Source organism: Crocodylus siamensis, chromosome 9 (assembly GCF_052110815.1).
Source record: "Crocodylus siamensis isolate JL-2025a chromosome 9, ASM5211081v1, whole genome shotgun sequence".
NCBI classification, from domain to species: domain Eukaryota; kingdom Metazoa; phylum Chordata; order Crocodylia; family Crocodylidae; genus Crocodylus; species Crocodylus siamensis.
In genome coordinates this window covers 16112054-16133209 of record NC_143403.1, presented here as the reverse complement: position 1 = coordinate 16133209, position 21156 = coordinate 16112054, and the positions used below count along the sequence as shown (strand labels likewise).

The following is a 21156-nucleotide window of genomic DNA, read 5'->3' as shown; positions in this document are numbered from 1 at the left end:
AATAAATAACAAAATCTGGACAAATCCCTCATATGATATAAAGGGGCGTAATGACCTACCCAAATGTGCTCTTCAAATGCTAATCAACTCTTAAGTTTCATATCCTGTTAAAGTTGAATACCATTCAGAGTACCTAAGGGAAACTGGAATTTACAAGTAAACACTACATGCTCTATCATCATTTTTGCTTTATTAGAAATCAATTTCAAATAATATAGTTATTAATGATTTCACATAAATTACATAGGATGTTAAAACCAAGACCGTTAAAAAACCAGGTCTGGGGACCAGCACAGTTTAACTAGTAAAACAGGTACTATAGTATATGATGACAAAGAAGTCTGAGAGAGATTCAAAAGAGCTCCCATGCACAGAACAGCAGAAAGCCTATGATAAAATTGCTTGGTACCAGTTTCCCCACAGTTGACAATGGTGAGCATATTCACCGAAATCTTTTACACAAATAAATGCCAAGAAAACAAAATGCCACAGCTACAGAATAAACATATTTTCCAAAATACTAGCCAAAAATAGAGATTAATGATGGGATGGATTTTGGCAAAGTTAAACAAAAGGCAGTGATGTGTAATACATTCAGTATCTTTGGAAGGGAGCTGGCACAACCAATCAAAAGCAATATGAGAACCTGAACAGATGATGATGGAGGGCAACAGAGCAGAGATACACAAACACACACATGCATACACAGCAAAAGAGCTTAAATTAATTAGCAGAGGCAAGTAAAAAAAATAATATGGGCTCAATAGTATAGAATGATGCTACTGGCCTATTTTTACCATTGGCAATAAGATATGAGAAACAGCTAGCTCTAGTAGAAGCAAGTGCATTATGATACAACACAACATGAGCATTATAAAATGCGAGATGAATCTCAAGCCCAGAGGCTCTTTAGCACCACTCCAAATCACAACTCTCTGCCTTCATTTTTCTTCTTTGCTACCATTCCACTTCTCCCAGTATTTCTGATTTGATTAACCCTTTTCTCTCCTTATTGTCTGATATTTTCATTTCCCCCCACTATAAAATTAGATCCATAAACTAACCTGAATAATAATGATAGAAATTACAGATTGTGGGCCAGAATTCCCAAAGTGTTCTGCACTATGCAGTTCCCATGAAAACAATGGGAACATGACAACAGCCACTAAAAGGGAGCTGAGTTCCTTTGAAAATTTAGTCTAGGTTATGGGTAATGTGGATTTTTTGAAAATCTAAGCCGAAATTAATGACAACAGAAACTAACCTGTAATTTAACTTGTAGACCACTTTCCCATAACCCATCTATAAACATCCTCAACAAGTTTTAATGGAATGACCTTCCTTACATTTTGCCTGTTAGGAATCACCAGTTATATATTGACTTGGACTAAGCTCTCTGCACTCTAATTTTGTTGCTTTAAGTTCTGTAGTCCAGTTCAAACAACTACAGCACTTCTATTTTCCTGGCTTTAAATACATCTTCACTTTGGTATTCTTGAGAAAGTATTTTATTCAAGTAACATTTTCATCTATACTTTTCGGGTGTTGTGAAAAATATTTTAGGATTGCTAATTTTTTCCACACAGGATACATATAGTACTACCTGAATGCGGTATGCAGTAACATATGGTATAGTAGGTTAGAACCATTTGCCATCTGTTGCATCTGAACTATAACCTTTATAATCCCATATCAGCTTTTGCCACTAACTACTGCAGTCCTTAGATCTTGGCTTCTACTTACCCTTTTAAAATTAAACTGCAACAAAACTGATGGCTAGGTTATATGCTGTTCTTCTGAAGCCTTCAAAGTTCCCCGGTTGATATTAGATGGGGTTCTTGGGCCAAAAAATCCTTTAAAACCAAAAGATTCTATTGTATGCCAATTTTTTTTCAATTAACAAGGAAGACTGTAACCAGGACATCTTTTACCATTCTCAAAAGACTTTAAAGATCCTGACAGCTTTATTCATTTATTCATGAAAAAGAAGCAGGCTCTGCCCTGTTTAGGCCTTATCCTGACAGGTGAATTGCCTGCAATGGGATTCATCTCAAGATCAGGTTTGTGTTTTTTCATGGAAGTTTCCTGCACTTGGCTCTGACTCTAAGCAATTCACTGTATCAAGTAATCTATTCTTCTGCTTTGCACATGACACAGGATTACTACTGAGGCATCAGACTGGCACTCCCACAGCTTGAATATTTTAATATGAACAAATATAAAACTCAGATTTAAAAAAAAAATCAATAATGCCGCAAGTTGAAACCAGAAATTGACAAATGATCCAAGACAAACCATTTTTACTAACAAAATGGAAGGCTACTGTTTTACTAATAAATATAACCCCAAACCTGTTCTCACAGGAATGGTCCTTCTTTGGAAAGCAAAGATATACAGTTGACTGATGTAAATTAAAAGCTAACTGACAATATATCAAAGTTCAGCTAAATGAGTAATGCTTAGTATGGGAAAAAGTCAGAAGGTTCTCAGAGCTATGTCTTTGTTTATTTGTAAAGTTTTACTACACAAAAACAATGAATAAGTCTTAAGGTTCAAAAAAATGTTCCAGTGGAGCAGTGTTGTCTTCACTTCCAGGTTAAATAAAAGCTTGTATTTCAGAATGAGTAATACCTAAACGGTTTAAGAGATATGTTACCAACAAAGCTGATTTCTTGGTCCCACTAACATCCAAGGAACTTCTACCATTAACTTCAATGGCTAAGTACAGACAGTCAAAAAACCCAAGGCTCAGTTGATTCAAGCTTGGCAGACTTGTCTTAAAATGCATAGATTGAACAGATAAACAAGTGAACAGACATTTACTTTTGATTCTGCAAATGCAGCCACATGCCTGCAGTGGCCCAGGCTCCCTGCTCAACTGGGGCAGACAGCTTGAGCCAAAGCTAGCCCACCCACCTTGTGAGAGTGGGTTTGTGGGGAAGGTGCAAAGTATCCTGGGATGCTGGGGGACTGAGTTAAATTGAATCTGGAGGGGATCTGGGACAGAAGTTCAATAAACCAATTTAATTTAAATCTGTTAAATCTAATACAGCAAAAGCTTTGTTATCTGTCACCCATTGGGAGTGGGGGGTGCCAGATAAACAAATATGCCGGTCACCTGAGAGGCCCGAATAAGTGTTTTTGCCTGTTCAGGCCGCTGCCTCTCCCTCTGCATTTGGGGCGCCGCTGCTTCTCCTGCCCACCCTGCTGCGTTAGTGTGCTGGGGGACAGGGAGGTAAGCCCCATGCAGGCTGCTATGCCCTGGGCCGTGGGGGCTTGGCAAAACCAGAAGTGCCATGGTGGGCTCTTCCAGTTTCATTTTTACCTTACAAGCCAGCATGTCGGTTAATAGAGCATGCTGGTTTGTAAGGTGCTGGATAACATGGCTTTTACTCTACTACATGTATCCAGGTTTATTTTAAATTGGTTTTGGCCATTTTTTAAATAGTTTATGCATACTGAACTTCAGCTGAATTACAGATCTGAACCAGTTTCCAATCACTTACACTGGTTTGTGGGTCATTTCTATACTGAACCAATGACAACAGAATTTGACTCCACTTTATGATTTGCAAATTCTGCAAGACAGATCAACTAGTTTCAGCCATCAACAACCGTGCTAAAGGTGAATTTAAGTATGAGCTAATGTTTGTTATATTGAAGTGAAATTGTTTTGCTTACATAGATCTATATTTTGTTCCCAGCCATTCAAGTGTGATACCTTGGCAGGTTCTCCAAGATACTGAGAAACCCTTGTAGCACAACACTTTTTCAGGAATGATTCTATAAATTGAAGGAGGAGTTCTTTTTCGCATCGAGAGATGTTTTGTCATCCATGTTTAGTTTAATGCTGATGTTGGGTTTTTAAAGGGAAGGTTTCAATTCTAATTATTTTAGAATAGCTTTTCTGGCATACTGCACTTCAGTTTTAAGTCAATCCTCTGTCTTTCCAACAAAAGGGCATGAGAATATTGAGCTAAAATATAGGAAAATATTCGTGGCCTGGTTGTAATCTGTTCCACCTTTACAGAAATATTATTCCTTTATCATATTAGAGAAAACTAATGACATCCATAAAAAAATAGGCACTTCTGGTTTTATTATATTTAATAAAGAATTAGTATTTGACAGAATCATTTCCTGTGGATGGTGAAAATGAAGGGGAAATCAGATATGAAAATTACTGTTCTTCTCTAACATCCAGACTCAACTCAGAACATTAAATTATAATACCTCAATATGCTTCTCTTTTGACTTATTATCCATCAATATCATTTAATGTCTAAGTAGTAGCAAAGGACCCAAGGAGTAAATTTATATAGGAATACATTAGTGAAAGATTTTTCTACTAACTTTTTCTTTTTTTTATTTAGATAAATATATATACCTGTTCCTATTAGGAAAAACAATGACTTCTCCATTTTGAAATATATGACTTCTACAAACATTCTTACCCTTATGGTTTCTGTTTAGTGTTTGAACTAAGAGAGATTTAGATTTCTTCTATGTGTGAAGAATCAGGACATGATATAATTTTACTTTTTCACACATGAGTAGGTTAAATATGTTATTCAATGTTATCTTGAGGCACAAACAAAAGGCATGTAGGTTAGAAAATCAAAACTACAACTTAATTTACTACCTACTTCAGATATTTTGTTTAATATGCAAATGATGACATCATGAAAACAATGCTGGATTAAATTGCATTGTAGTTGTAATAAGTCTCCCACATCAAAATAGGTCAGTAACAGTATATGCTTCATAAATAACTTCTAGCACATAAAAACATTATACTTTTTCCAACCTTTTACTGAGGAAAAATGCTTGATTTTTCTTTTTGGAATTCATGCTAAAATGCTTCTTTCCTCACAAGTACAATAGTGATAAAAACTTCAATGGGCAACAATTAGAGTATACGCTTCACTTTTCCTCCCCATTGCAGGAGGATGTTATCTTTTATATTTTGCAATTCTCTTTTGCATTTAAATATTTCCTACCTCTACATTAAAAATGCCTTTTATTATGCAGTTCCACAGGCTTTCTCCTAGGTTGGCACCCCCAGAGCTTAATCCTGATTCACAAAACAAAAACGTCTAATTACCCCAGCTGCATAATTCATTGGCCCATAAATAGAAGTTGGCCAACTCGTGATCTTATCTGAGAGACTCTACAGAGCATGTCTGAGGAGCTCACTACACCAGGGAAGCTTTCATCAAGGCTGAGTAGCAATAAAGTTCCTGCCAAACAGTATGAGAGGATTTTGCAATCAAAAATAAAAAAAGAGGGCATAATGTTCAGTTACAACTGCCCAGGCCTCTCCTCCTGTCATCACCAAAACTGAAGAGAGTTTCATTTTTGCAACTCAGAACTTTATTGTCCTTAATGGCTCAGTCTGCTTCTAGGTAAGTTGCTTGACAAAGTACTCGGATCAGATTCATGACCCACCACAGTCACATGCAGCACACTAAGGTATACACACTTCATTACTGGGACTAAATTAATCGACTCTGGAAACTTAGCCTACTAAAATGTCCAGCACTTTAAAAATACTCCAGTGATATACAGTAATCATATACAAGAGCAAAATGAAGGATAGGTATTATCCAGATGAAAAAAAGCCAGAATACAATTATCAAGCGCTCCTTACTTTACATAAATTTTTCATACCATTGCAAATGGTGTAATGTTGATGAAAAGCTATGTAAATTCACACCACTCAGACAGACTTCCTAATGCAGCTCAGCAGATCAAAATCTTATTAGCACTGTCTGTCTACAGAATTTCTTCAGGTTTCTATTTTTTATTTACCAGATTTCCTTCTCAAGTTTCATATGATCTTTAAAAAACTGCATCCGATTCATTTGTTTAAGATGTCATGCTCAAATAAATAAGGCCCACTATATTACAAATAAGGCAGAAGACCTGGGCCACTGTCTAGTTCAGTTAGTGACATATCTCATAGTTTCTTAGAATCTTAAAATAAAAAGAAATTACTTTCACGAGTGTAATGAAATGGTTTCTATTCAGCAAAACCTGTACTATGTAATGATGAAGGTTAGCCAGAGAACAACAATCTTATTAAGAAATATTTCAAGATTACAAAATTTATGCTGGTTCTGCATCACTACTATGTTAGACAGCCTTTGCAGCCCAACAGGAGCTGGCCTTTCCCCCATACCCTAGGCCACGCCTTAACAACTGGGCTAGACAGAACATTTTTCTCATTAAAAATAAAGGAGGCCAACTCATTTTTGAGGTGGTCTCCTTTCAGAGCCCATCTTGGCCTGTCCTCTGGAAGCATTTCATCAAAAATGGTTTTGAACCTAATCCATTTCAACAATGTTTGGGTTTTGACAAAAAGGTTTTTTATTTATTTGTTTGATTTTGGATAGAAAAAGCTTCTCCAAGAAACTTTCAACCAGTTCTAAGAGCCTAACGTTCTAGCCTGATTCTCTGAGAGCCTACTCACATAAGTACTCCTTACTCATGCAAGTACCCAAAGGGCCAAAAGGACCGTTCCTTGACAGGTTTGCAGGATCTGGTCCTTCCAGTATAATGAAAATATATACCAACAGTACTGGCCAGGACAGTGGTTTACCTGACCATTACAGGTTTTACTCTACAACAATTATTAGCTGTGGAGTTTACCCCCTACCCTCCAGTGTGGGGTTTAAAAGACTGAGAATAAAAAGGAAAGTTACTTGAAGCCAGATTGTGCCCTCCTAAGCAGGTCTCCACAGCTATGTTTGAAGGGCCATGTCGTATACTTCAAGTAGTAATTAACAACAGAAATGTTTGGAATAAACGAGAAAGGACAGGGCATTTGAAAAAGAGTTAACAGATGTCCTTAACATTGCTGCTGGCCTGATAACATTGTTGCAGTAATTTATTTGATGTGGAGTTTATTTAGCTGCTACAAACATATAGGAGTTATAATAATCATAAGCAGGTTGCATTAAGCACAATACATACTGGATATACAACATAGTGTTAAATTAACTCAGAGCCTGTATACTTCCATGATAGCATATGAACAGTACCTTCTATATTCTGACTTTAAAAAGCTGACAGAAAAGCATCTTATAGACTGCAATGAAAAAATATTAGAATTCTTTTAAATATAATTTCATCTGTATTTTGTGAGAGCAAACAGATTCGATTCAAACACCAAATACTGGCATACTTCAGTAAGCTATCAGCACAGCAGTGCTGCCTTTTTTCCCTTTGAAAAATGAAAGAATTAAATTCAAAACAAACAACTTCAATTTAACACCAAACTACAGGATAACCAATCTTAAAAATGTCAAATTGTAATGGATCTTAATACCCATATAAAACACAAAAATAGTGGCATTGTTCCTTGGTAATGCATAGCAACCTTACAGAATTTCAGTGAAGGAGAAAGAAGGGAAAAACACCTTATTACTTCTAACTCCTGCGAGCCATTTTGGTCTCCAAAGGTTTTAGACTGCCTGAGGCCATGTGTCTGCAGTGTTTCGGGAAATGACTTGCCTTCGCACGAACACTGCTATGTTCTGCAGCACTGCTGCCCCCCAGCATCCCCGCTCAATTTCTGTTTAACTCTTCCTTACCTGTATCAGCCTCTTTTTTTTTTTCTTTTTTTGAAGCAAGATTTGAGAAAGGTTTGGGGTTTTTTTTCTTAATATTGCTTTTCTGCCAACTTCTCTCAGAAATACAAATAAGAACACAATTTATCTCCACATACCTTTAAAAGAAAAGAGAATTGCAGAGTTTATGCTCTGCAAAGCATTTGCTAACTGAACTAGTATAACTAACTATGATCACAGATCTCTAAAGTTTGATATTGTTCAAATGTTTGTATATTTTGCCTCAATAAAAATAAAGAATTAGTTAGGAATAGGTTAAAAATATCCTCATAAAACACTAGTGTAGCACCAACAAAGAGCTTGAAAAATGCTTCAACTAATATTGTATTTAGATTTTTAATTACATTCCAAACACTGCATTATATGCCATGACTAATTCTCTGGCTAAAGCCTCATTACTACTAACTAATTTGTCTGAGCACCAGTATATTAAAGGGAATAGGAAATACCTTATCTCATAGAGGCGAAGGAAAGAGATTTCTTCCTACTGATAATTTTCTAAGTAACTTGGGCAAAATATTTTCCCCCTTTTCATTTTATGCACAAATTCAAGTCTAGACACTGCAAGCTATTTTGTTTCATAGGTTAAAAAAAAAAATACCTTGAGAAAATTCCTAGCCAAGGTCACTGCTGATTGACTCAAAATATGACAGAGCATGAGGGTACTAAAATATTCTGTTAATCTCAGAGACTGAATAAGCAGCACTAACTAAGAGGAAAATCAATATAATACTCCTCAGTGAGGAAGAAAACAGAAAAATAGTTTAGCAGTTAAGTGGTTAATGCAATTCCTAAGTGTTCAGCAATCATTGCAATTTAGTGCCATTTCGATTATTACACAATAAACAGACCATGTTGTCTGGAAGCAAATTTTTATGAGTATAGCTGAAGGGGTTGCAACTTATTTAGCTGCTGAAACTCTAAGGGAAAGAACATTTCTGAATGCTAACACTACAGATCAGAAATATACAGGTACACTAGAAAGGTTATTTTTAGGTCACTACTATGGTAACTAACCACACTGACCTTTAAAATTAGTATGCAGTTAAAGAAAAATAAAGTTCAGTAAAATGTTCTTTAAAAGGACCTTCTTAATAAACAATATTTCACATTCTCATGGTCGAATATGCTATCCATTTTTAAGCTATTAATTTCACAAAGGAATATCATAGCAACCCAGTCACGAAATTCTGCTAAAGCTGGAAAAACTTGCAGACTGATTTACCTACCATAAATGTATGTTTAAAGGTAAACTTTTTTAAAATTAAAATTTGTGACATTTATTTTTGTGATGTTATCACATCACAACAAAACAGAGGTTAAGACAGTGTTAAGACTCAAAGTGGCCAAAGCAATGTCTTGTTTTGGCCCAATTCTCACCAAAATACAGAATTTAAAATTGATTTCAAGGGCAAACTGTGCCCTTGAATTAAGAAAACTGAAGGTTATTCTGTAAAAAGCAACCAGGAGACAGGTTAGGGAAGAAGAGAGCTTAATAAAAGGACATTAAGGATGTACGGTGGGCAGCAATGGGGCCTCAAAAAAAGAAATACTATACTGATGGAAAAATACTTCTAGGCCTGATCTTGTAGTCTTTATTCAGGCAAAATTTCAATTAACTTAGAACTCGTCCTTTGTACATAAGTAATGTTACCTTAGTTGTATGTTTCATCCCTCTGCTAGGCAAGAAACAGAAGTTCAGTTTTGGTGGATCAGAAATGTATGTTGGCTAGTTCAATAACACACCCATTGAGAAGAGTATTTTAACAAGCAACATCATATTCAGCACTGGCAAGATGCATCCTTATCCTGCCTAATTACAGATTTCTGAATAGAGATTTCATTTATTTTAATTTGACTGACATCAGCCTTTCAATGAACAGCTTCTAGAATATTCTAGAATACTGATTAAAAAAGATGGATAAAAATAGACTTTTTTATTTTTTACTAAATCTATGTCACATTTTAGATCTGTCAGTTTTTGCTCTTCTAAAATCTTTTTTATTTCCCTTTTAAAAAAAAACCAAAACTTGCAAAACCCAGGCTGTAGTATTTTTTTAAGATGCCCTAGATGCTTATTGGTGATATTTACCACCAGGCAGTGGTCACTTTTATATTTATTTAGTTACTGTAGTACGCATGCATTGCACTTAAGCCAGAGAGCTATCTATTGCCCAGTTGTGCAGATAGGTAAAGCAGAATGAGTAGCCACCATTTATCTTTATTACCTATAGTACTGTATCACCTTAGGTGCCACCTGAAACTGAGGTCCTAGTATCTTAGGCCCTGCACAAATGTATGGCAAGACAGACCCTCAACCCAGAAAGATTTACAATCTAAACATAAAAGACAATGGGTAGGAGAGAAGAAACATTACAATATTTTCTTGCATTCAACCGCCAAAAAAAGCTGGGGAAATTATGAGAAAAGGGCTCCCCATGGATCTTGGAATTTGGCAGCCAGGTGGGGAAGGGCGGGCAAGGGGTGGGGAGAGAAGGCAGAATGGTTGCAGTGTTAATGACATGGCTCCAAATTTCTGGACCCATAGGGGAAACCCCCACCCCCTGCAACTGCATACTGGATCAGGCTTGTGTGGAGTTGTTCTGTGGCTGGGGTGCTGAGTCTTAGAGAGCACATGGCCCCAGACCCAGCATGCCAGGCTTCAAAAAACAACAGCAAAAAAGAACCTTGAGAAAATTCCTGTACACTCGCTCCAGAAGCATGTGCCAGGTACAGTGAGTCTGGACCCGTAAGCCAAGCTGAACCCGGTGAACAGCTCCAGACCCAGCGTACAGGGTTGAACCTGCTGCATAGCGCCAATGCCAGCATGCCATATTCAGCCCTGCCATGTGGCCCCAACTCTGGCATGCTGGATCAGCCCCCAGCCCCTGCCCCAGAGACCCCAGACCTCAGGTACTTACCTGCACTCCAAGGTATGAGTCTTTTTATTCTTCAGCCCTTCCAAAAATAGGGTGCAGGTTATAGTCAGGGGCATTTTATATGAAAGAAAATATGGTAATATCCCCATGTTAGAGACGGGGAACTGAGGCACAGACACTTTAAGCAACCTGGCCATCACACAGGAAGGCTGTGGCACAGAAGGGACGTGAATCTGAATCTCAGCGACTTTACTGTGCTCCATGTGTCCTCACACTTCTGATGAGTCCCATTATAATGAGGAACCTAAATACAAACAAGAAGTCTAACCTTATGCAACCAGATTTGAACATTCATCTCAATGTTTTTACAGAGTTACAATTTTATTGAGACATATTAGATCAAATGGACATGTTTTGTGCATTGCTTAGCTATGCTTCAAACGAAGCATACAGATGATATGCCAAAAATCTCTGCTGGTATGCACTGCCAAAGTAATAAATGGAGTTACACCAACAGATAAATTGTTTCCCTACTTATCTTAATTATTTAGTTAATTTCTAACAATATTCTGTGTATAATATACCTGAATAATTGTTACAGCATAGCTGCATACAGGAAAAGTGTCTCTATGCCAAAATGTAAACAAACATTTTACACCTTTCACTCTGAAAATTTCAGACCTCAAATACACATTCAATTAGCTCCACCGTTCTATGCAGTTATTTTGGTGGTAATAAGTAATCAGAATTGTCACTTTTTGAAAGCCAACCAAAATTCTGAGCATTCTTCCTTATATCTTTTGAGCCAATCCTGTTCATAGCTTCTGGCCATCACAGTAGCTTATTTAAGGGACAGAAGATTGTAAATGTGCCAACCAGATGAGAATGTTAAACAGGAACAGACCAAGCTAATACAACAGGTAGACTTCTTATATTGAACATGTTCATACATAATACCAGAGCTGGTCTAGATCATCATCAAGGATGACCAAGAAAGCTATCCGTTTAAGCTTTATTATATAGCACATATAGCACAACTTCCAAATTAATGTTATGTTTAAAAAAAAAATCAAAATTCTTATTTGATTATATTTAATTTCAATACTGCATTGCTACTTTATAAGGCCGATTACTTTGATGTACTGGACCTTATAACAAATTATTTTTAACAACTTGAAAAAAGAAAAAGAATTTGAAAGTGGGGAAAACTCGTATTTATGTAAATTAATTCTAAATGTACACTTTTAGCTATCCTGAAGAGCCCAATCTGATACAATACAGAGAAACTAGCAATTGGAACAAAAAGTAGAAACAATTATGGTAGCACACTGATAAAAATGCTGTTGGTTAACTATACAGTTTGCTTTAAAACACAGATTTTACTTGCCATAGACCATCTAGGAACCAGTACCCAGGGTTTATAAAGATACCTACTCAAAGAACACAGTGGGTTAATATATATTTTATTTCACCCTTTTTAGTATGAAAATATATTTAAAATACAATAAAATGATATGTAAGTCTAGAGACTACATAGAAAAATCCAAGAATGTCAAATGAACAAACTTTTTAACTCTGCAGTTTTTATTTTATTATTAGATGCTATTCCTAACTTGTTAAAATTGATCAAATAGAAAGCTCTGAATAGAGAAAAAATTAAGCCAACTAGAAAAGTGTGACTTGGATTTAATATTTTATAATTGCCAAGGGACATACTGAGATCAATGAATTTTTGCCCGAGATGAACGTCAGAAAGAGATGTACTTCAGTCTTTTAGGGAACATTGGTCTATTTAATTCTTGTGTCTGATGCATGTGAAATATGCCTGTCTTGGCCTTCTTTCTTGCCTTGAGGCCATGCTGGAGGCAGACATTACCACTTTTAATAGGCCGCCATCTGAGGAATGGCAAGGGATCCAATAACCCATCGACTCTAATGGATTTGCCTGTTTATTCACTTACACCTTTTTGCAGCTAATTTTAGTTTTGCATGCTGAGTTGTTTCACTTTAAATTAAATGAATAGAAACAAAGGGAAAAAGACTGTGCAGCTAATAAACCATGATTATTTTCGAAGTTCTTCTCAACAGGATCCTCCATATACTAAGGTATATCATTTGAGAATAGATTCACTGCTGTGCTTTTCCACTTGTTGTCCAAATTAACATAGGTTCTTTCAAATTTAGTGAAACAAAAAGTAGGTTATTATAAACTCTTACTGTAGCAGTATTAACTACTCAGTTTATAATAGTGTGATTGGTTTGAGCTGTAGGTTACATTACAAATTAAAATATTACCAGCAAAATGGTATAATAATTTAATCTAGCCCCCTATCTATATTGTTAGACGCCCAGGTTTTATGTCATTTATTGTAAGCTGCTCTGAGCTCTCCTGGATAGGGCAGGGTATACTACTACCATGAATACTACTACTAATTATCATGTCAACTGGAATGCTCCTATATGCAAATATTTAAGTAACATTGTTTAGTAAAAATATCCTACAAGCTTTATTTTGAAGAAAAACAAACAATGTATGCAATGTTTTATTAGAAACATTAACTCTAAATTTGGCATGGATTATTTGGCTGCTCAGTAAAAGAACTGTGTTTGCTACTCTTAAAGAGACCTCTTCCTCCCCACCCTCCAAACTGGTACTTCATGAAAAAGCACTAACTATTTACAACCCCCTCAAAATCCAATGTTTCAGCAACCGCCTTTCCTGGGAAAGGCTGAATTAAACTCACCTCAGATGTCAACAATGCCATTCTTGGCCGAGCCACAAGTATGTGCTGTAGCAGGTTGCAAGAACCCTTTTTCCAGAGGCCTGTGTGCACTTACTGGGCCTGTATACTATATCTCTCTCATGCAAGATGCATCCCCCCCCTCTCCCCCCCCAAATAATTGGAGTATTAAGTAAGGGAAGCTGATTTTCTGACTGCAATAGAAGCACTCAGCTTCGATTCCTGCTCTAATTCCGGCAACACAGGGAGTCAACAAACTTAATGGCTTCCTGTTCTTCACTCCAAAAATGTAAATGATCACCTTTTTTTTTTTAAATGGCCTTGATGTTCCACTAATCAAGCTAATTTTTATTAGGGCAATGTTGCTGTCTGCTAGCTGCTTCTGGTCTCTCTCCTCCTATTTAACAGCCTTGGAGGCTCTTTTCAAAATCACAGATCCACCCTTGGAGAGCAATCTTCTGCAACAGCTAGGGTTTCTGCTTTAATTAAGCAGAAAAGGGAGGGTGAGTCAGGGGAAGATTAGGCTTTGTGCCTGTTCTATTCAACCCTAACTCTAGAAAAAAACAAACAAATTTCTTCATTCTGCCTTTCAAAAACAAGGTACATATTACATTCTGGAGCGTATGGTAAGAAAATATGGTAGTGCTAAACTATCCTAGTTCAGGCAGAGAAACTGCAGACCAACAGATCTCATCTCTCACGTGGCAACAAGTCTTTCCCAGGATACAATGAATTTCAAGAGCCTCCTGGGTATTCCCACTTTTAGGAACTGCACTCCTTAGGTAAGTTAGGTTTAGACTCATAACTATCTGTATCCACTGAAGGAAGTATTATTATGGCATTGATCATTCATATCTAATTGGAAGCTGACTGACTTCTTGAGGATATAAGCAGAAGAGAGGGAAGGGCAGCACCTTAGAGGTTTCAAATAATATGACTTCTGCTTTGTGTTCCATCATCAAGGTACTTAAAGAAATTTTCAATAAACACACCAAGAACTAAAGAACCAACACCCAGCCTTGAACTACCTCAAATAAAAAAAAAATACTTCTGTATCAGAGACACACATCATGGGTTAAAACACAGCAGCACTGGGCCATCTGTTTCCTTTTCACAATAGAAGCCTAAAAATGTATAAAATCTATAAAGCATAAATAGCAATTTGCCATGTGATTTGTGGAGCAAATCGTAGGTACATGGCCATGTAAACCAGAAAACAGTTACATAGCTATAGTTAAAAAGTTACATAGCTATAGAATAATTATTTTTTTCCAAATCATATTTGTAGACCTGGATACTAACTCCCAGACACAGTGTGCAAAGAAAAATGGGAACAACAGACTGAAGTTGGGATTGATTTACTTCATTAGCTGGGATTACAAGTTTAACTTACAAACCAGAGGTCAAAATTTCTCATTAACAAGGGGGCCATGAATTGCTGCAGGGCTTGGTTCAAGAGGAGACCACTCTTATTACTAACTACACATTTCAATCTGTCTTTGATGTTCTCCTTCTGCCCTCCTCCCTTTTATTTTTTGGCAGAGGAGTTGATTTTAATTGTAGCTATACAACACAGCTCAGTTTGCCTGAGAGCCAGCCTCCACATCTGCAGTGAGTGCAGTTCTAGTGATATTGGGTGCAGTCCATAGCTTAGGGCTAATTTTAATGGCTCCCCTTTTCATACAAGGCTCAGATTGTTTTCCACGTGATTCCTGTTAATTTAGCTGCAGGAAAGGGCATCAGTTTTCCTTGTGAGTTTTTGATCCATACTCCTAAACTAGGTGAAATGTATTAAAAGAAGAGAAATGATCACAAAGTGAGAGATTTTATATTCTACTAACTCCTTAACCCCACCCCAAAACTAAATTTCTTCATATTCCAAACAGAAAAATAATATTTAAACAGACTTTTTTTACTCTCCATTTCTGCTTTAATAATCCTTTCATTTGTCAAATGCTGAAATGAAGCTGTTGATATACTTATGGCTGCCATGTAATGGTAACAGTTAAAAAAGTAACAACCTAGAATATTAAAAACCTATATATTGTATATTTGTCAAAACCTCAGAAAATTAAACTAAGATTTCATAGTATATTTAATGAAAAATAAGAGTTCTGTGTACTATGGCAGCAGATGGTATAGTGCCCCAGCAAGTAATGAGATGTTTAATGTATGCTTTCTGTTTTTGAAGAACAGCAGTGAAATAACTGAAAACACTCAAAGGTGAGGTCTTCTCACCCAGCTGAAAAAGTGGTTATTTTATAAGACTTAACAAAGACTTTAACTTTTTTTAAAGAGGAAACATGTTACTGAAAATGGCTGAATTATTAAAACATTTATAATTCATACATAGTGATTATCAATCAAATGGGGTTGTATGATCAAATTAATGCTATTCTGTCTTTACCTAGGATAACATTTAAAGAAATATATGTTTAAATTCAATTTGTATGCATTATTCTGAGCTCTTAGCTGTAAGAAATGCCACAGACGCCTTACTGTCCTTTTAACAAAAAACCTATGCAATATCAATCTGCTAAACACCCAATGCAATTTAAATGCAGAAAAAAACTGCAATCTGTAAGGGTAACCCAAATAAACTTGCATATAAACTGAGATAAGTAGCCTTAATTCAGTAAAACTGTCTCCTCTTTGCTTACATACACTTATTTTGACTGCAAAAAGATATCATCTCTAGCTTCATACCTATTCATTACTACTAATAAAAGGTAACTTTGCACATGGTGAATTCATACAGGTTTATGATGCACAACCCCGTGCTGAATAGAGGGGAAAATTAGGTTGGTCATTTTTATTTAGGACTAAATGCAAACCCCTCTGCTTATTCCAGTAGACAAAAATCTTCTGCATACCATTAAACTGATCTGTTGTGCTGTGTATATACCATTTTCTACTAGGTCAGTTTTGGCTTCAAATGTAATTTGCAGAAATACATATTTTCAACCAATCCCTCTCTTTCAGGATTTATATTAACAATTCTTTTAATACTTAATTTTCCAAGTTGCTCCAAAGCCTAAATGAAAACACTGAAATATAAGCTTTCAACAGACACCCTGAACGATCAGTATATTAACTTTTTCTGGTAGTAAAGTCAGACCCCTTTTTGTGAAAGTCTTCTATTCCTAGTTTGTAACTAGTCTGCCCGCTGGAACTTTGTAAAGACCCTTTGTTTGTTTCTGGATGTAAGATTTAGTGAGAGACAAAGCTAAGCAGTCTTGGTTAGCTATCAGTTTCATTCCTTTTGGCAGCATAGGTCAAGACACTGGCCGTGACTTCAAGTCACCTTTACAAAATCTGCTAAAGCGTCAGTTTCGTCTTATCAACACAGGGTGCAATGGCTACCTTTAAGTTTCAACAGGGGGTTATCTTAACAACTAGGCATCTTTAAAAGGTCATTATTGCAGTCTAATTTCAAACTGGCACCAAAATGAAGGGTTGTCTTTGTATGGGATTAATTTTAAAACCTCAGGATTTGATGTCAGTGGGAAATAACCAGCGTGGGACTCATAATGCTGCCTTCTCCTGCTTCTGGCCAGTGCCTAGGGCTAATTTCTTAGGAGATGAAAACTATGACAAGCCCTTCAGTTAAGCTGAAAGCAGGCAGCAGTCCAGTAACACCCACAGGCCTTAGAGGCATCCTGTGACCCCCTTAGAAAAGTCACATTCACTTTGCTCTTGAGAAAGGAAAAATAGTGCTAGAGGCATTTTGTTTTAAACCATGTGAAATAAGGAAATGTGAGGATGTGAAAATGAAGTGAAAAAAGTTAGAATTCATTTCCTCCCTTTGCAATGGCTTAGAAGCAAAACTGGTTCATTTTGAAAGAGTGTGTAAAAATCTGATACATTCACCAGTAGGCAGTGTCTACAAAATGCTTAAGGTAAAATATGTAAATATGTAAAATAATCTCTTGAAAACCATCTCCTTTTGTGCTTGAAAGCATTTTCTAAAAGCATCTTTATTTCTTAGTAGCATTAATACACAGCTAGAAATAAAAGTTACTTTTTGACATAACAAAAACAACAACAAAATTGAAGGCATTGAAAGAAAAGAATAATTTTGAAATAAATCTTTATTGTGATGGAGAAGAAAAATAATGTACAATTTCCTTGTACTTCTGCTGCCCTTTTAGTATTAATCTGAATAATAATAAAGTAACATGTAAATTACAATTTCTAAATTTTAAACAGGGTTATTTTAACTATCTTAGACTTAAGGCAAAGCTAATCTGCCAAGTCTCCACTGTCATTTCATTCTAAAACTGTACCTCATTTTTTACTACTATTATGCTTTTCAACTCAGACTTGCTTTTTATCTCATAGCAAAGCAGATCTAACCTAATTTCCTCTTTAATATGTCAGAGGTCTACACAAATGTACATTCAGACTGTTTATTATTTGGCTAAGCACTGCTAACCTTGTTCCAAAATACTCTTGTTAATAAAATGTTGTACCTTGAACTGTTATTTGAATGCAAAAATAAAAGTATACGAATACTTAAAACATTTTATTCTTTGGCCTAGTTTCTTGAAACATCTCCATTTTTATAAAAAAAAAAAAAAGAATAAGTAAAAGGAAAATTCATTAACATGAATCTAATTCACAGAAAATCTGTTTCATTCCAATTTATAAGTGAAGTCTCAATCCATGGAAACAAACTCTTTGCATTAAAAAATTAGCCTTTAATTTATTTTTTGTTTGTTCTGGGTATGTGTGTGTATCTGCATTGAAGGGAACAGGATGCAAGGGAGAAGAGAGGAAAGACAAAGGTAAAAGGTGGTGCCCCGAAGCCAGCAAGCAACCCAACTGAGTGATAGTTTCAACACAGGACTATGGTGGGATATATACTTTTCAGTTATAGGAAAATAAACACTGCATCAGATTTCAACACATTCATCTTAATCTTTGAATCTTGACCAAATACCAAATATATTAAACTAAAAATAGAAGTAGGTACTAGTACTTGTATGGTTACATCTCAACATGGTGCAACACAAAGATAAATTAGCTCTTGCAAAAGGCCCTAAAATGCTGTCTTAAGTATCTACTGTGAATTCTGGCTGTTATATAACAGGGTGGGAGTCAGAGCTAGCCATCTTTACCACAAACTGGAAATCAAATCTTCTCAACCCCTGGCCCCTTAAACTTTAACAAATCAGCATTTGAAGGAAAACGTAAGGGGAGAATCTGACAATGGCCCTTTGGCTCCAGTCAACTGTAATGTGCATCAGTGTTGGAAGTGTGGTGGCTTGCATCTAGAGAATGAAACAATGGGAACTAACCTGACACTTAATTATTTTATTCCTTCTTCCATCTACTCAAAGCTCAACTTTTTGTATAATGTGTTTCATTGAACCAACTGTGGGGAGGAAAAGATACATTTTAATATGTCATTCATTTCTCCCCTGGTTTTCTGGAATGCCTTCTTAGCAAAATCAATTTAGCTCTCTTAGTGAAATCAATTTAGATAGGGCATGACTGGACAATCACCTTGCTGTGGTCACCTGACCACAGTTGTCTTTCCGGTCTGGTGCAGGGGGCTGGACCCGATGATCCTCCAAGGTCCCTTTCAGCCTTACAATCTATGAACTATGATTCTTAAAATGTTCTTGTCCTGGTCAAATTCTGAATTCTCACTGTCTACATGAATTAAAACTTCACATGCACAATCTTAGGTCTTGTCCAACTCGCACTGGATAACAAGTAGGTGACCAAAAGTCCCAGCTGGAAATATGGGGCACTGCCTCCTCTTCCCCTTCCCAAGTCAGTGCACGTGGCGCCACTGCAGGAAAAGGCAGAGAGGTATGGTGCAACAGGCAAGCAGCTGCTGTGTCTGCCCTCACCACTTCCTGAGGCATTGCACCACTCTGCCTCACTACCAACTCTTCCTTGTGCCCGGGATGCTCATTTTAATCTGCACCCCATGCCCAGAACCACTCTCCGAAATCTGAGGCAGTCCCAGGAAAAATGGGACACCTGGTCACCCTATTAATCGGTCAAAAATATCATTTGCCTCTCCTGTTTTGGTTCATAGACACCTGAGCAAGTGATATTCATGTGACAGTTGTCTGCTTTATCATTCTGTGCTAGTGATAAATATTTACAATATTTAGTCTCTGAAGCAGGTATTGAACAGATTTCTTATAAAATTGCCTGTATTAAAGAAAGGGCACACTAACATAATAGGCTTGCACTGCTGCTTCACCACATGGCTTACATATCTCATTAGACCAGTAACTCAATATTTCCACATGTGTTCCTGACACTCCCCTTTGCTAAGTTGTTATAAGGAGCTCTGAACTCCATTATGGTCAACCAGAATACTCTGGCCCGTTGACTGCAATTTCTACTACTCACATCAGCCACTGAACTCTCATAGCATATGGGCACAGCAAACATCAAGCCTGTAAGAGCCACAAATATCCAAAGAACATGGCCACAAGGACATTTTCACTCAGTTGTGTCTAAAAGGGAGAACTCTGATGGCAAAGCCGGCATAACTGAACAACTTCTTCCTATGACTTCAGTATTTCCATTTACTATATTCTCTTTAAAAGGACTTAATCTGATAACCTCTGCAATATATGGTAAAAAAATAACAACTGCTGAAAGGTTACATGAAGAAGAAAACTGTTCTACTTTTCTGTAACACTAACAATAGTATTTCTGTGCATATGGTTATGAAAGACAATGTACTAGTAGAGAAAGGAAAGTTAGCAAGAATATAACAACTACTAATTTAGCTCATTATATTAACTAAAGCAGCATCTCTTAGTAAACAATGTACTCTTCCAATATCATTTTCCCCCCAACAATCTCCATATAATGCTAAAAAACAACTTGTAATAAGGTAGCGGTAGAAAGTCTTATCACTTTGTAGCACATGGATTTTCTCTCCTACTCTTCCACTGAAATACTGAACTGCATTGACCCTAGCTGAGCTCATAAGTCCATTAGTCAAGAGAATAGGTATGTATGATGTGGGCATTTGATGTAAATAAATAAAGACTACAATTTAAAAGGACATGTAGCACCAAATGCAGCCATTCTTTAAACATGCATACACAAGACCTAATATCCTTTTGTTCAGTGAATTTCTTTTCCTTTTTTGTGTCCTTGTGACAAGAAATTCACAGATTCATTGAAATCTGACAGGGCTGTGCTATAAGCGCTTCTGCTATGGCCTCAAACTTGTGACCTCTGAGCTGTCAACTATGCACCTTAGTGCCTGCACCACCCCAACCCCCCCATTCAGTGACTGAGTGACTACATTAGCCTTCTTATTCAATTTACCACTAAAAGCTATACACAAATATATTAGAATATTGCTTATAAAAGACAAAAATTGGGTTAGGCCTCTATTTTTACGTCAGATGTGTTAAAACATTCTAAAATAATAAATACTAATCATGACCATAGTTTCAATTTGGATTTTACCCTGCTCTGATAACTTTTCTCTTTAGGTGACAAACTGGCAGTACCTGAATTCATTAAAGTCTGATTAATTATGCTGCTTTTATACAAAGAGAAAAAGACTTCAATCAGAAGTGGTAACCCTTACACAGTACCTACCCAGCAGTACATCCGAACAGCAACTCCAAGATCCATTCACTTCCTATCTGATTTACAAACTCTTAGTGACTACTTGTCAAGTGCCTATCAGATAGGTCAGCTAAACTGAAATTGATTAGATAACTGAATCAGAAGTCTAAGATATCTTACAGTTGTAGTAAACAGAAACATAAAAAGAAATCTTACACAAGGTACTAGAGCACTTTTTCTCAACCTGCTTGGCACAAATCTAGCTTGATTTCTCAACAATTCTTCCCCATTTCAGTATTTTCAGAGAGCCAAATAATAAAAGATTTTATCCTCATCTATGCCAAG

At 36.5% G+C, this 21156-nt stretch overlaps 1 protein-coding gene across 3 annotated transcripts in view; it reads right to left on the bottom strand.

Moving 5' to 3' along the window:
* LOC149857152 (transcription initiation factor TFIID subunit 4-like) overlaps positions 1–21156 on the bottom strand; it is a 206863-nt gene that overhangs the window by 15648 nt on the left and 170059 nt on the right. Inside the window, exons 15-16 of one of the 3 annotated variants that reach the window (XR_016444134.1) lie at positions 10553–10814; positions 7628–7729 (exon numbers count right to left, since the gene is read on the bottom strand). The exons of the other annotated variants lie outside the window; for them this stretch is intronic. The gene's annotated coding sequence lies outside the window, so the exon portion shown is untranslated. Of the gene's footprint in view, positions 1–7627; positions 7730–10552; positions 10815–21156 lie in introns of those variants that run through there. 3 annotated transcript variants of the gene reach the window in all.